The sequence below is a fragment of the Patagioenas fasciata genome, chromosome 26, assembly GCF_037038585.1.
Source record: "Patagioenas fasciata isolate bPatFas1 chromosome 26, bPatFas1.hap1, whole genome shotgun sequence".
Taxonomy (NCBI): Eukaryota; Metazoa; Chordata; class Aves; order Columbiformes; family Columbidae; genus Patagioenas; species Patagioenas fasciata.
In genome coordinates this window covers 1158992-1174008 of record NC_092545.1, presented here as the reverse complement: position 1 = coordinate 1174008, position 15017 = coordinate 1158992, and the positions used below count along the sequence as shown (strand labels likewise).

General features: G+C 48.7%; 1 pseudogene; it reads left to right on the top strand.

Annotated features, from left to right (window-relative positions):
- Positions 1-15017, top strand: part of LOC136112124 (dynein axonemal heavy chain 9-like) — a 69719-nt pseudogene that overhangs the window by 49421 nt on the left and 5281 nt on the right.

The window sequence follows — 15017 nt, the reverse complement described above, 5'->3', positions numbered from 1 at the left end:
CCACCTCCCCTGGCCCCGCCATGGACCCTTCCCGACCCCCTGCTTTGCTCCAATGCCAGGTTAATTTCTTTCTAATTGTAATTAGGGAGCCTAAATCAAAGTGGCAGAGGGACGTGCAGGGTACAGCCTGAACTGTGCAGACTGGCTGCAGCAGTGGCTGCAGATCGAGGGCAGCGGTGACACCGAACAGCAGGAGGGACATTTTACAGGTGACTGTCCAGTGGTTTCTGGCCTGCGATGGTTTAAATGAAATAGTGGCACTCCTCCCTGAGCTTTCAAGGCAGATATTTTCTGCAGTAACCATTCCTGAAAATGTTGTTTCATGTTGTCAAAGACCAGCAAGGCAATCTTCACCACAGCCTAGCAAGAGGTGACCTGTTCCCTTACAGATCAGCCCCTGCTTTTCCGCTCCCCAGTTTTATCCTGTCACATTATCAGAAGTTGAAAAGGTCCTACATGTTAGGTGGTAAAAGGTCCCATATGGGAATCCCAAAAGTGTTCTTTGCAGAACAAAACTCTTCTTTTAAACCCCAAGAGAGCCGTGTGCTGTGGATGCACAAGGTCAGGACAGAGGCGCTTTCCTCTCCCCGCTGCCGCGGTGTATCCGAGGGAAGCCCTGATGCCCTGAGACAGCAACTGTTTCTGATGCTAATAATGTCGGAGTGGTTCCCAAGGCGTGTGTCCAACACGTAAGGAACTGGCTGGAGGCAGAGGCGCTGAAGCGTTATTTTTGTTGACCCGGTCTCGGGATCACACACCTGTTCCAGGTGAGCCGTTCTGCATTTGCTGAGCACAAGCTTTGTCTTCAGTCAGATGGTGCCACTAGCTGTTCCTGATCTGGATCACAAAGAAATAGCTTGTCCTGGAGAAAAAAAGAAAAAAAAAAAAGAGTTCTTGTCACAATTCACTGGAAGAGAGGCTTTTTTTTAATGTTTGCCTGATGTTTTTTCATGAAGACCAGCATCTCCCGAGGTATTTTCACATGTAGAGGAGAGCAATAGTTTTGTGGAGTTTTCATTTGCTCTGCAGTGCTGCTGCTCTATTCCCAGCCTTCGTGGTCTTCTTAACATTCATTATTTACTCCCCTTGAGACTCTGTATCCTCTCTCTCCTTGATTTTACCAACATTTTGTTCTGTCATTCAATGTCATTCTGTGCTTGTTCTCCCCTCAGTCTCACTAAAGCCATGACCCAGCGTTTAATGCATCTTGATTGCCCTGATATACTTTGAGCCACAAAAAAATATTTATAAGGATTTCCTAGGCATATTCAGGTGGTTTTCTCTGCATTGTATAACTCATGCCGCCTTTTGCCTTTGAGTAGCTACTCTACATTTTTCTTATCCCTTATGATTCTCGGTGGGAATGAAGCTCGTGCGTAGGTCTGCAATCATTTTCAGTAGTGATAACTGATAACCCTTTTTTCACTTTAAAGCAAACTAGAACCGTATTGTGATATAGTAATATTTACGTATAGGCACATAGAGTTTTGCATGTTTGAGAGGAAAGCATTAATTAGAGTAATTTTTACTGTGTTGCTGGAGAAAACCGTTAGAGCAGGTGTCAAGTTCAGTGTTCATCACCATCTTCCTGTCACCCTCCCAGGCCTGTTTTCATCAATCATGCGAGAGCTGGCCAACATCACGCATGACGGTCCCAAGTGGATGGTACTAGATGGAGATATTGATCCAATGTGGATTGAGTCTCTTAATACTGTGATGGATGATAATAAGGTAATGAATATAAGTTAAAGAAGGAGATATTCTTTGACTGCATGGCATGGTTCAGCCTGAAAATGCAGATGCTGAAATAACACCTCCTAGAATAATGCGGTTGTGTTTCTTCAGATACACCAAACAATATCACATATAGAAAATGGTGCATGAGGGGAAGTAGCTCAAATCATGGTTTCATTGTAATTTCCCTTCCTGGAACTGGGCTCATGGATAATCACAGATGTCCTGATTGTAACTCCAGGCCCTTCAAAAATAGGGTGGGGTCATAATTCCACACCTTTTTCCGCCGCTCGAAGGGAGTGCTGTTCCTTTGAGTCATGGAAGACAGTTCTACTACCTGCTGGAAATCAGCTGCATTCCCTCAAGGAACTGTGCTGGCAGCAACCAAGCTTTTTAGTGCAAAGTGCTGAATGCTTTTCATTCCTGTTCCTGGGGAAGATGTCATTCTGTCTGTCTGTCTGCCCAATGCAGGTGCTGACCCTGGCGAGCAATGAGAGAATCCCTCTGAACCCAACGATGCGGTTGGTGTTTGAGATCAGCCACCTGCGCACAGCCACCCCAGCAGCCGTGTCCCGAGCGGGTGAGTCCTGGCCTGAGCTCCGCACTGGGATTTGCCGTGAACCCAGGAGGATCTAGTGCCATTAACCAGTCTTCTGTTGGCCAACTTGACTCCTGTTGCAAGTACCCAACCTGAGATCACAGCGGCCGTGGGTGGACAGGGCAGGTTTCTGACAGACAAACTGAGGATCCTGACCCCAAATGCACATGTGGAGCTGTCATCATCCTGGAGATTTACCCAGAGCACTCTGACTGTTGGTGGGTGATCATGGCTTCAGCGTTGCTGAGTGCTCCTGTTGTGCAAAGCCCTTTGGATGGACTTTATGAGGAGAAGGACAGTATCTGTCTCAAAGAGTTCTTGATCTTCTGAAGAAGTGCATGAAGTATGGGAGAAGGGAATGGAGGTGTCCCCTAGTTTTACACATGGGGAAATGGGGCCCAGAGCAATGAAACTGCTCAGACAAGACAATGTTCTGAATTTAGGGCAAGGTCATGAAAAGCGCCGTGGTTTCAAGGGTGAAGTTTCTTCACTGTTCATGTTTCTACTCTGCAGTGGGGCAGGAAAAGGGGGCAGGTAATGGGACGTCCCGTCATATTTGATAGGGTTTTAGTTGTGTGAAAGTACCTGGTAAACTCTGCTGGAAGAAAGGAACAGTTTCTGCTATGTCTTTACTATATGTTCTCTCCTACCCTGGGCCTAAAGGGATCCTGTACATCAACCCGTCGGATCTGGGCTGGAATCCTCCAGTGAGCAGCTGGATCGACAGGCGAGAGATCCAGTCCGAAAGAGCCAACCTGACCATTTTGTTTGATAAGTACCTGCCCATTTGCCTGGACACCCTCAGAACAAGGTACCATCTGATGAGTGATTGTGTCACCCGTGGTGAGGGCATGGGGACACCTGCCACTGTCCAGCCCAGCTGTGCTGCGCTGGGTTGTGCTGCACATGATCCTCCTTGCCCCTGGAAGCCCTGAGCATCATTGGCTTAAGCTCAGAGAACCAGCAGGGCGAGGTGGGCAAAGTGACGCTCCTGCCTGTATCGTGTTGGTCAGATCTGGTTTTCATCTGATTTTGATTTGATTTTTATTGTATTTCCTGTATCAACTCTCTATCTCTTGGAAAATAATTCCGGCAGATCCCAAAGAGAAAGCTTTTCAGCCTCCTGATGTGTCAGGCTAGACCTGAGCCCACTCCACAAGTTATTTTTCATTAAGAACTTGGGTATTTGGAAGGGTCCTAGTGCTTCTTGGCTTGATTTGGCTTTAAAGCAGTGTCCACAGGGAAGTCATGTGGTTCTTGCTTATCATCATGTGAAACCATTCTCTTTCTCATACTGTGGTGAGGACTGGCCAAAGTAGAGTCCCAGAAAACTTAAGGGAGCATCTCCCATCCTCTACTTGCTTCCTATAGTTGCACTTTCCTTTAAAAACAAAAGAAAAATCAGTGAGCATGGGAGATGTCAGCCAAAAGGGGGATGTGTCAGAAGGGTCTGGAATCAGGACTTAAACATTGTGCTAGGGAACTTCTCTCTGTGGGACCAAGTTGGTTTTGACTGTTGGTAGCAAAGTCAATCGGACGTTTCCCATTCTGTTTGCTGAACATTGTCTCAGAGCGTGAAATCCACGGGATTAGCTGCAGGCAACCCTGAGCTGAGTGTTTTGGTAGCTTGCTTAATTCAGAAATCGTAGAACCAACCTTTCAAATAGCTATAATTACTTTATGGAGGACTTCAGTGCAGCTACAATATTAGTTTGGAATTCTGTAAGTGTAGCTTAAATGAATGTAAAATGGCAAGATGAAAGGGTTTATTTTATTACTCCTCTATTTGACCGCTTTTGAACTCATCGTGCTCGCAGGAAATCATTGCCTTTAGCAAGTCTTCCATTCTGCTTCTTTCAAGAAGATCAAAGTTTTAAAATGCTTGAAACTTCTGATTATTGTTATTACTTGTGTATGTGCCGGTGCCAGCGGGTCTGAGTGTGAGAATGGGTGTTCTCTTTATTGTACCTGGGAATAGGACACGTACCGCTGACAAGCAGAATGCCAGTATTCTGAAAGAGCATTTCTAGTCTTCCTGGGTTGTGATGGACGTATTGCTTTCTAATTTCCATCCCTTAGATTTAAGAAGATTATTCCCATTCCTGAACAGAGTATGGTTCAGATGTTGTGCTACCTCCTTGAATGTCTCCTGGCAGAGGAGAACACACCTCCTGACTGTCCCAAGGAGCTTTATGAACTTTACTTTGTCTTTGCTGCCGTCTGGGCCTTTGGTGGATCAATGTTTCGAGATCAGGTAAGACGGAAGATGCCTTTTCAGCATCTTTCACACAGTTTGTTTGTGTGGTTTTGTGTTGTTTTGATTTCTTCATACTTTCTGAAACATAGTGCTATGCCAGTAATGCTGTTTTCCTGGGGCTCTCATATAGGTGATAATAAACTAGAAACACAACAATTCCTTTTACGAAAGGCCTCGTTATCCAGGGTGTAACACCACCGGAGAACAGCTGAGGGGTCAGTGGTAAAGGTGGAGGGATGTTTGCTTATGCAGATGCATTTCACTGGGGAGAAACATAAGGTTAACTTATAGAAGCCTGTGGATGTGCATAATGTGATCAAATTAAGACTGATTTATCAGATGGATGTATCAGTGGAGCAGTCTTTCAGCCTTCTGACTGCACAGGTAGACGTGCTACATAACACAAACCAGCCGGTGTTTTGTCACCAGGGCAGAGCAGAGCCGGAGGAACAACCTCCCTTGACCTGCTGGTCATACTTTTCCTAAGGCACCCCAGGTGCCATTGACTTTCGTGGCCACAGGGGCACACCTACTCTTGGGTGGTTGCATCCCCTAGTCAGAGGACGCCTTATCCTCAGATCTAAAGTGTGTAGTCCTGATGTCTGGGTCTGCCCACACTGCACTGCTGTCAAGGGCTTGGAGATCCACGTCTGATCTCCGCTGGGCTTGTGTCAAACTCTGTGTTGTCTGGACTATGCGGGAGGTCTCTCCACGAATGTAACACCAGACACCCCTCCCCAGCTCGGGTGGAGGCACTGCCGTTCTTGATGGCTGCTCAAGTGCTCCCAGGGGTCTCTTTGTGTGTTTTCATGTACCTTAACGCCAGACCTAGAGTGTCTGCTGGTCTCTTCAGATTTGCTCCATGCCAAGGATCAGATGCTTCAGGAAGTGCTGAACAACACAGCTCAAGCTCAGCTGGGTGCTCACTTGGTGCCATCACACCTTGTGACCATTGAATGACCTGTGCGAGACCAGCTTCCTTGGTCCTTGTGGAGCCTCCATTTCCCATGTGCCAGCTGGGAAATACTCAGCCTTAGTGTTGCCAGTCTAGGATGACTTAAAGAAACAAAACAAAACACAATAAAGCCTGGGAAGCACTACTTGTCTTTGCTTCAGCAGTACAAGCGCAAGTATGCTGGTGTGCGGTGCTGTGGCAGCTGGCCGCTGTGTTCCCCATGCCGCACAGTCAGTCTCGGGTGCATCAGGCCGGGCTCCTGCCTGCGGTAGTGGCTCTGGGTGGGCTGCAGGAGCAGCTGCAGGCACAGCGACCCTCCGGGAGGCTCCGCCGGGAGCCTGGCTGTGCATTACTGCCCGCGGTGCTCTGTGAATGTCAGAGCTGAGAGTGCGAGGATACAGCAGTCCGAGCAATGGGGAGCCTGATGAAAAATGATCCAATATAAAATCTGTTTATTGCTTTCCACCGAAGGTGCCCTTCGCGCTGACCTTTCGCGGCCGAAATGTCAGGAGAAACAGTCTGGGAGGCTTCCCACTACTCGGTGCTTGTTGGTGGGTAGCGGGGCCCCTGTATAAAAACAGATGATAGATTTGCCATTTCCTGGCTCTGAAATTAGCGGTAATCCATATGGGGTTTTTATTAAGGAAGTGGTTTGAATTCCACACCGTTCTGGCAATAGAGCTGGGGCTGGAGTGGCTCCATTTAACCGCGGGGTCAGGGAGGGCGGGCAGCGCGGCACAGCGCGCTTGCAGGCGGTTTGGCTGTGCGGGGTAAGGGCACCCTTGTGGGAAAGCTTTTAGCAGCCACGCACGTCCCGCTCCACTGCGGGCGACTCTGCTGCCGCTGCTGAGGAGTTATAACAACAGGAGAATGGAGAATTACAGGGATTCTGCCTCTCTGAATAGCACGAGTCTGCAAAATCGTGGATACTATTAATGTGTTTTTCAAATCCACTGGTCTTTTGAGGGACTGTGGCTCAGGAGGCTTTATGGAGGACACTTGGTTCAGTTCAGCAACAAACCCAGGTTTCCTTATGGAGGCCGAGCAGCCTATGGACAATGTGTTGGTGACCCCACATTGTATGGCTATGGGGAGGAGAGACCCGCAGACACCCCAGGAACAAACTGTGCTGTTAAAACGGGCTAAATGATGCGTCCGGTATTTCACAAACATCTTTCTCACAGCAATTTTCCTCTCCTCCTCCCCTCCACCTCTCTCCAGTTCCCATTGTCCACATGGGAAGGTGTTTGGGCAGAATGGCTGGCCCAATGTCATACAGGAGACCTAGGGCAGAGGAGGGGACTAAGCACATTTGGTGAGTCCTGACCCAGCATCTAAAGCAAAACTGTCACCCCAGTTGAAAAAATTCAGATGCTCCAAAATCTCCATGTGTAGAAAGATACAATGGGGAAAAGCAAGGAAACGGGTGCTTTGAGGGGAATGTGGCAGCGCAGAATCACGGCGGGGTCAAAGGGGCAGACCCTCGCTGCTGCTTTGGTACGCTGGGGTCTGCAGTCCTGCTTGTCTGAAACGTTGTGGCTTGAAAAGAAGCCAGAAGACAACAACTCACTCTGAATAGAGTGGTGTGATTGATGAGGAAAGGCTTTGGTATGCATGCTGTGACTGACCATGAGCACAGATGTAGACGGATGTTGTGTCCTTGTCTGTTGGAAGAAGTAGGCACCAAGAATCAATCAAGTGGTCTGTTTAGTCATAGGCACGTATTTCTCTTTTTCAGATTGATCCATCTATCTAGTCTCAGACATACCAAGAGTGATCAACACAGAGGATGAATTATTTAGATGAATAAATAGGACTGATGAGCAGAAATGAAGAAAATGAAAAATTAGGCTTAATAGCAGGAAAAATGATAAGAACTTTATGCTGTGGAATATATTTTAAGGACTAATCCCGCTCTGGTGGACTGGGATAGATAACATTCTCCATTACAGATTAGTGTATTTTCTCCACTTTTTGTCTTACAGCTTGTGGACTACAGAGTGGAGTTCAGCAAGTGGTGGGTGGCAGAATTCAAGACTATCAAGTTTCCCTCTCAGGGCACAGTCTTTGACTTCTACATTGATCCAGAAACGAAGAAGTTTGAACCTTGGTCTAAACTTATTCCTCAGTTTGAATTTGATCCAGAAATGCCCTTACAGGTATGTGAACCCTGCACGTGTTTTGTCTGGGAAGAGCACATGCATTTTAGTGACTGTATGCAGGCATTTCAATTGAAGTCTCATTCGAGGTCAAGCACTTCAGAATAAGAATGGCATTCCGTCCTGGTTTTGTTAAAAACAAGTTTCTCTTTTAGTGAATTTGCCTGTCAGGTAAAACCTTCATATCAGCTGCGTTTTCCTGGAGAACCAGATCCATGTTTTGGTAAACATAGCAATGGAATGTGAGGTTATTGATAAGGACAGATTCGCATCTCGCGAGAGGGGCAATGAGAAACAGGTGACCAAGAAACTGACAAACAGAGTATAACATCCCATTCACGTGAATACTTCATATAAAAGTGGGAGATCACGAGGATCTCGTCCATTTTGCTTATGGCCGAGATTAGGAGAGGACCTTGCTGGTCGTCCCTGCGAACTGAGGCCTCATGACAGACTGAATCCAGCTCCGGTTGGCTGCACAGTCCAGTCCAGGACTTCAGGTGCCAGCTCTGCAGTTGCTGGGGCTTTCAAGATTGGTTTTGTATATTTTGTATTATTTTCTCTATTCTTATTAGTAGCATTAGTAAAACATTTTTAATTTTTCCAATTCTCTTCTATCTATCCTTCTTTCCCTCCCAATCACCTGTCCTGAGTGGGAATGGGGGAGAGAGAGGGGCTGAAGGTGGGGGAGAGGGGGCTAACAACACATCTGCCATGGTTGTATTGTCACCCCACAATCAAAACCCTTGACACATTCTTTATGAAGTACAACTCAATTACCCATCTTTCTTTACTGTACTTTGACTGTGAAGACTCATCCTCCATCCATCTTCCAGAGCTGAGTGATGTACATGAGGCGCAGGCTCAGAGACACCTATGAGCCAGGGCTGGTGTGCCCAGGGTGCGGGATGGAGGTGCGTTTGGCCTGCAGAGAGAAGCAGGATGTGGGACAACGTAGTGACAAAGTCCCTGAGACACCATCTCGTCATTCTGCGTGGCTGAAAATAGGGTTGTTTATATGATTTGGACGAAAAATGAGAGTTGCTGCAGGTAGTGAATTGCGTTTGCCAGCTATGCCTTTCTTTCCTTTTAGAGGTGCCACAGTGAGCAGATGACTTGTAAAAATTGTTACCATTTTAGCAAAATGTGTGTTTGCGGGGAGATCCAGATGTTGCTCTCAGCATCCCGCTGTCATTGTTTCGTCTGTACAGATAGTTTGACTTGAATGGTTGGTAGCAGTGTATTGTTCCCTTCCTAGCGCCATCTAGAAACTCAGGTCACCGCACTCATTCCTGGCTCTCCCAGTTTGATGTCTCCTCAGAACATGGCAGTGGGGTGGTGCCACAGATGGGGACACTTACCTGCTCGTTTTGCCCCTCTCAGGCTTGCCTGGTGCCCACCACCGAGACGGTCCGTGTGCGGTACTTCATGGACAGGCTCCTGGAGCGCCGGCGCCCCGTGATGCTGGTGGGCAACGCCGGCACGGGGAAGTCTGTGCTGGTGGGGGACAAGCTCTGCTCACTGGATACAGACGCCTATGTGGTGAAGAAGGTCCCGTTTAACTACTACACCACCTCTGCCATGCTGCAAGGTAAGACAATGGCTGAGGTGTGGGACTTCTGCCTGGCAGGTCACCAAATTCCTGGGGTGTCCGTCGGGGTTTGGAGCTGGGTGTGCACTGTGGGCACTGCACTGGCACCCACTGACTCTTAAATCCCACTGTGAAACTCACTGGTCCGCAGACTCCTGGTTTTATGGAAAATGGCATTTCCCAACATGAGGGATTGAATTCTGAACACCACGACTCTGGTTCAGGGCTGTGCAAAGCACACACTTAAATCTGCTGCTGTTCTCTACAGCACACAGCTCGTACTTGACTTGAGGTGTGTCTTTAATACGCTTGAATTTAAGCCCGTGCTGAATAGAATGGGTTGCTTGGCTGGGATCTAAGCTGTCCTCAGAGTGCAATGATGGGAATTGCATCCCAGTTGTCAGTGAGGACAGTGCTAATGGGGATGTGCAGGTGCTGCTGGTTCCTGGGCTGTCCCCCGCATCCTGATGCAGCCCCGTGTGCTCCCACGGAGCGGGTGCCACATCCCACCTCCCCAGGGGACACGGCTGCTGACCCTGGGAGGCTCTGACCTGGGGAAGCCCATGAGAATATCTTTGATGAGGATTTTGGCACATCAGTGAAAGATGAAGTTTGAGACCAGGATAAGGTCAGTTCTGCTGTGTAGTCTTTTCACAGATGAAGAGAAAGAGGGAATTGTTGAAAAGTGACTCATTTTGGAATGGTATTTTCACTTTCAGTTGACCTAAAGAGAGAGGATAATTTTCTACATGTATTTATTAATCAGGAATGAAACAACCTTGCTTGTTTTGAGTTGAACAACAGCTGTGGGTCACTGTAAACCAAAATAACTTCCTTTATGGAGTTTGGTCTGACCCAAGTGTCCTGAAATCCCTTTACTCCCTCTACAGGACCAGCACCAGTGAGACCAAGGTTTTAACCTTCACCATGTGGGTTTTTCCTGGCCAGGTGGCCCTGGGGCGAACACGCTCACGGCCATGAGCATCACAGCCCCTGTCTGTGCTCTGCTGGGCTCCCGACACTGCAGATGTTTTAAGGAAGGTGTCAGAGTTTAAAGTTGCCCTGTGGGACTGATCCACTCGCAGAGGTGACAGCACAGGCTCAGCCCACGCTGTGTCACCTGGGGCTGTGTCGTGGAGTCACGGCAGCTTTCTGGGGCAGGTCTGAAGGGTTTTGGGTCTTGCTAGTGTGTGATGGCTGCAGTCTCCCTCCTCCCTCCCAGGTGCCCCTTTGCTTTTTTCCCTGTGTTGGGGTCTCTGCAAAATGCCCTTGAGCTGCTAAATGGGCTGAGCTGTCTGTCTGTCTGTCTGTCTGTCTCTCTGTCTGTCTCTCTGTCCAGCTGCCTGGGTGGGGGACAAAGATGCTGAGGGACCTAGAGATTCTTTCTTATGGGGAGAGACTGAGAGCTCTGGGGCTGTTGAGCTGGAGAAGAGAAGCTGAGAGGGATCTGATCAATGGGATCAATATCTCAGGGTGGCTGTCAGAGGATGGACCAGAGTCTGTTCAGTGGTGCCCAACGCCAGGGTGAGGGGCAGCGGGCACAGACTGAAACACAGGAGGCTCCATCTGAACATGAGCAGAAACTTGTTTGCTGGGAGGTGCCAGAGCCCGGCCCAGGCTGCCCAGAGCGGGTGTGGAGTCTCCTTCTCTGAGACATTGAAACCCGCCTGGACCCACCTGTGTGATCTGCTCTGTGACCCTGTGTGAGCAGGGCTTGGACTGGGGGATCTGCAGAGGGCCCTTCAGCCCAACCAGCCTGGGATCCTGTGATTCTGTGAATGTGCAGCCGTTTGTCTCCAGCTGGATGGGCGAGTGTGTGCAGGTGTTATTTGTACAGGCAGACCTGGCACCGTGTCCCTGGTCATGAGCTGTGGGCTGAGTCAGTGATTTTCTTCCCCTGCACAGAGGAGCAAGTTGTCTTGTGTGTGGATGAAGATGTGGTGGTGAGATTTGCATTGAGAAGCATGATTTATACTGCTTGGCCTGGATCCCTGCTGCTCATTTTTTAGAGTTAATTTGTCCCTTTTTGTGTAGTTTGTCACTTGGCTGCTTTATTCTTTTCCCCAGCAGGCACATCTTTAAATTTGTAAAACATGGGCACAAAGTAATTTTGGATTTTTTCTTACTTAAAAAAGATCCTAACCTGAGTTCCAGTAGTTCCTTAGACAAGGTGCCTGTTGCTGCAGAGATGTATAAGATGCAGCCCTTAGGGGAAGCAGAGTTGTTGTTTGACCCATCCCTGCATCCTGTGGCTTCCAGAAGCGCCATGTGCACAGGGGTTAAAAGGAGCCCAACACTCTCTCTGCCTGAACCTGGGGCCAGTTTGGGGATTTTCTGTAGTTTATTGTGACTAAATACCACATTCTGTGGCATTTGCCCTGGGCCTCGCTCTGCTTCGTGCCCTCTTGGGCCTCTGCCCCTCCATCAGATGTAGCCCTGACTTCTGTCATTCAGAGAAATTGCAATAAATCTTGTGGTTTTTTTGTTTGGGTTCTTTTTTTCCCTCTCCCTTGCTCACCAACCAGAAGGTACGAGGTGTCCAGACTGTTTCTTTGAGGTGCTAGTTTGAGTATGTGTCAGGATCTCACACAGACACACCGCCCCTTATTATTATTGTGAGATACGGCTTTGAATTAAAATACCACTTCCACGAACATGTCACTTGATCCCCAGTAATTGCATTTCAGTGTGATGAATCTCTTGCATACTTGTTTAACCTCAAAAAGGGCTGATTTTATATGTTAATTAGGGACTAATTAAATTTAAATTAAATGCTTATTTGAAACACTTAATTTAACTTGCTACCAGAAATTTCAAATATTGTGGTTTTATTGAACGGGGAGAGAGGCTCCGCTGAGGGAAGATTCATCATTTTTCGTAGCACAATCCATTCCTTTGTGCAGCACCTGTCTGTGACAAGAAATCAGCTGCGTTTTGAGTGGTGAGCAAGGCAAGCTGTCTGCAGTGCACCCAAGCAGGAAAACCCAGCGTTTTGAAAGGTCTGTGATCTGAAACAAACCAACGGAATATAAATCTTCCTTAACAACTTTTGCACGTGATAATAAATGGCTTAAAAAAACTCCCAGTCCCGTTTACATTTGCCAGTCTTCCCTAATTACAAAGAATTGCTACTTACCGTGTGCTGCTTTATAGCACCTTATAGGTCTGTTGCCAACCCAAAACTGCTAATGAAACAAATTCTTCGAGTAAGCACAGGGCAGAAAACCCACCCGGGGTCTGGGCAGAGGAGCGTTGCTTCCGTTTGCTTTTCCACTTACTGAGACAGTAAAGGTTGCCTGGGCTGCAATCAGAGGAATCAATAACCTATAGAACATGATGTGCAGCGACGTGGGGTGATTTTTATTAAATATCAGCCCAGGATTATAAATATTCCCCACGTTTTATGAGCTAGAGCAACATATGACCCCAGCCTTCTGCTAAAACAAATTAAAGTCTTCCAAGGCTTTGAAATGCGAAACTGTTCTCTCCGTGCTTTCCTTTGCGTGTGCGTGACCCTACTTGAAACTAGGTGGTAATTTGACAGCTCGTGTTGGAATTAAGTCTTGTCACATTATCTGGAGGGTTGGGTAACGCTGGTGAGAAGATCAGGGAACTTATGATTATTTGATGCATTTAAATAAAAGTGTCATGTTGGTTGTTCTGAAGATGTCCAGGAATTTGGCCCTGAGATCGCCTATTTTTGTCTAACAGGGTAAAAGATGCATATATTCACAAAACCAGCAGCTTTGCTCGTGGGCTTCTGTGCCCACAGCATCCATCTCCCTTTCTCCATCGCAGCGCCCAGTGCCTGCTGCCCTGGCCACGCTGCAGTTGCCGCATCGCCGGGGCAGGCAGCAGGGGACGCTCACTGCTCTGGCACAGCCACCTCTGCAAGCAAGATTTCGTTTAAAAAATTATGCAGAAGAGATTCAAAAGGCTTTATCTTGCATGAAAAGCTCTTGTTTGCTCTGAGGTAGACATGTTTTGTAGCAGACGAAGTTTGTTGTATTTTTGTTTGGAAGGAAGAGTTGAGAGCTTTCTGATTTAAGTCAAACCAAAGTGCTGACCAAGGGTCCCTGCAGGGCTCGCAGCTGCACTGTAGAATCATAGAATCAGTTTGGTTGGAAGAGACCTTCAGGATCATCGAGTCCAACCGTAACCCAGCTCTAGCACTCTGGTCCCTGAGAACCTCATCTCCACATCTGTCCAACCCTCCAGGGCTGGTGACTCCAGCACTGCCCTGGGCAGCCTGTTCCAATGCCCCACAGCCCTTTGGGGAAGAAATTGTTCCCCAGATCCAGCCTCAGCCTCCCCTGGTGCAACTTGAGGCCGTTTCCTCTGCTCCTGGCGCTTGTTCCTGGGGAGCAGAGCCCGACCCCCCCTGGCTCCAAGCTCCTTTCAGGCAGTTCAGAGATCAGAAGGTCTCCCCTCAGCTCCTGTTCTCCAGCTGAACCCCCAGGCCCCTCAGCTGCTCCTCATACAGCTGCAGCTGGGGGACATCTCAGCTCCTTGAGGGGCCGCTGTAGCTACACACAGCACAGCATTGAGCTGGGCTGAGAAATCATTTTTATTTTGCAGCAGTTGCTCTCCCAGTAGATGAGCTTTGCACCTCTGCCTCCCTACAGGTATGCTTGAGAAACCTCTGGAGAAAAAGGCTGGTAGGAATTATGGCCCTCCAGGTACCAAGGAGCTCGTGTACTTCATTGATGATCTCAACATGCCCGAGGTGGACGCTTACGGGACAGTGCAGCCCCATACGCTGATCCGGCAGCACCTGGACTACGGCCACTGGTAGGAGCCTGCTTGGGCTTGGTTGTCGGAGACCTTTTTGTTCAGCTCCAGTGCTGGGGAGTGGGTTTGAGAGAATCTCAAAGCGTGGGTCCCTCTTCCCATTGCATACTGCTGGGCTAGAGCTGGTTGGGAGGCTCTGGGTGAACTGAGAGTTGAGCACCCTCAGGGCTTCCCCTGTCCCCAGCAAACAAATTCACTTAGAATCACAAAACGTCCTGAGCTGGAAGGGACCCGCAAGGATCATCGAGTCCAGCTCCTGTCCCTGCACAGGACAACCCCACAGTTCACACCGTGTGTCCGAGGACGTTGTCCATCGCTTCTTTAATACCGCTTGATTGCTTACTCATAGCTGGGTTGAGAGGAGCTTTGCTCTGCTCTTGCTGTGGCTTGTGACTGTGGTCCCAGTGCAAAGCCTGCGAGGGGAGCGCGATGCTCGGCCTTGCTGCCCCGCGACGCTGAGAGCAGAGGCGGCTGTGGATTTGGCCTCAGCTGGGGTGAACCCCCCTGCTGTGAGCACCTAACATTGTCTTCTGTCAGGCAGCAGCAAACAACCGTTATCTAGCCAGAGGTGATTTGAAGGAAAAGCAGTGACTGTTTTGGAAGGAGATTGGTGTGTTTTACACTTTAGCCAGCAGCTCTGTGTGGGACATGAATATTTGCATCTCTCTCCACAGGGAATACAGGGCAGGGACGCATTGCAATTTCCACTCTCCTCAGCTGTGTGCATGCCTGAGCTCTGCCAAAAGCTTCCGAGGAACAGAGACAGTGGAGCGGAGGCAGAAATCTTGGGCTGTGGGTGTCAGGGAAGTCAGGCAGATAGAGGGTGAGGGAGCTGCGAGGGAGCGTTGGAGGCACAAGGGGCTGCAGCGAGGAGTAGGGGGATGCAGTGAGGCGCAGAGGGATGCAACGAGGTGTGGGGGATGGAGTGAGGC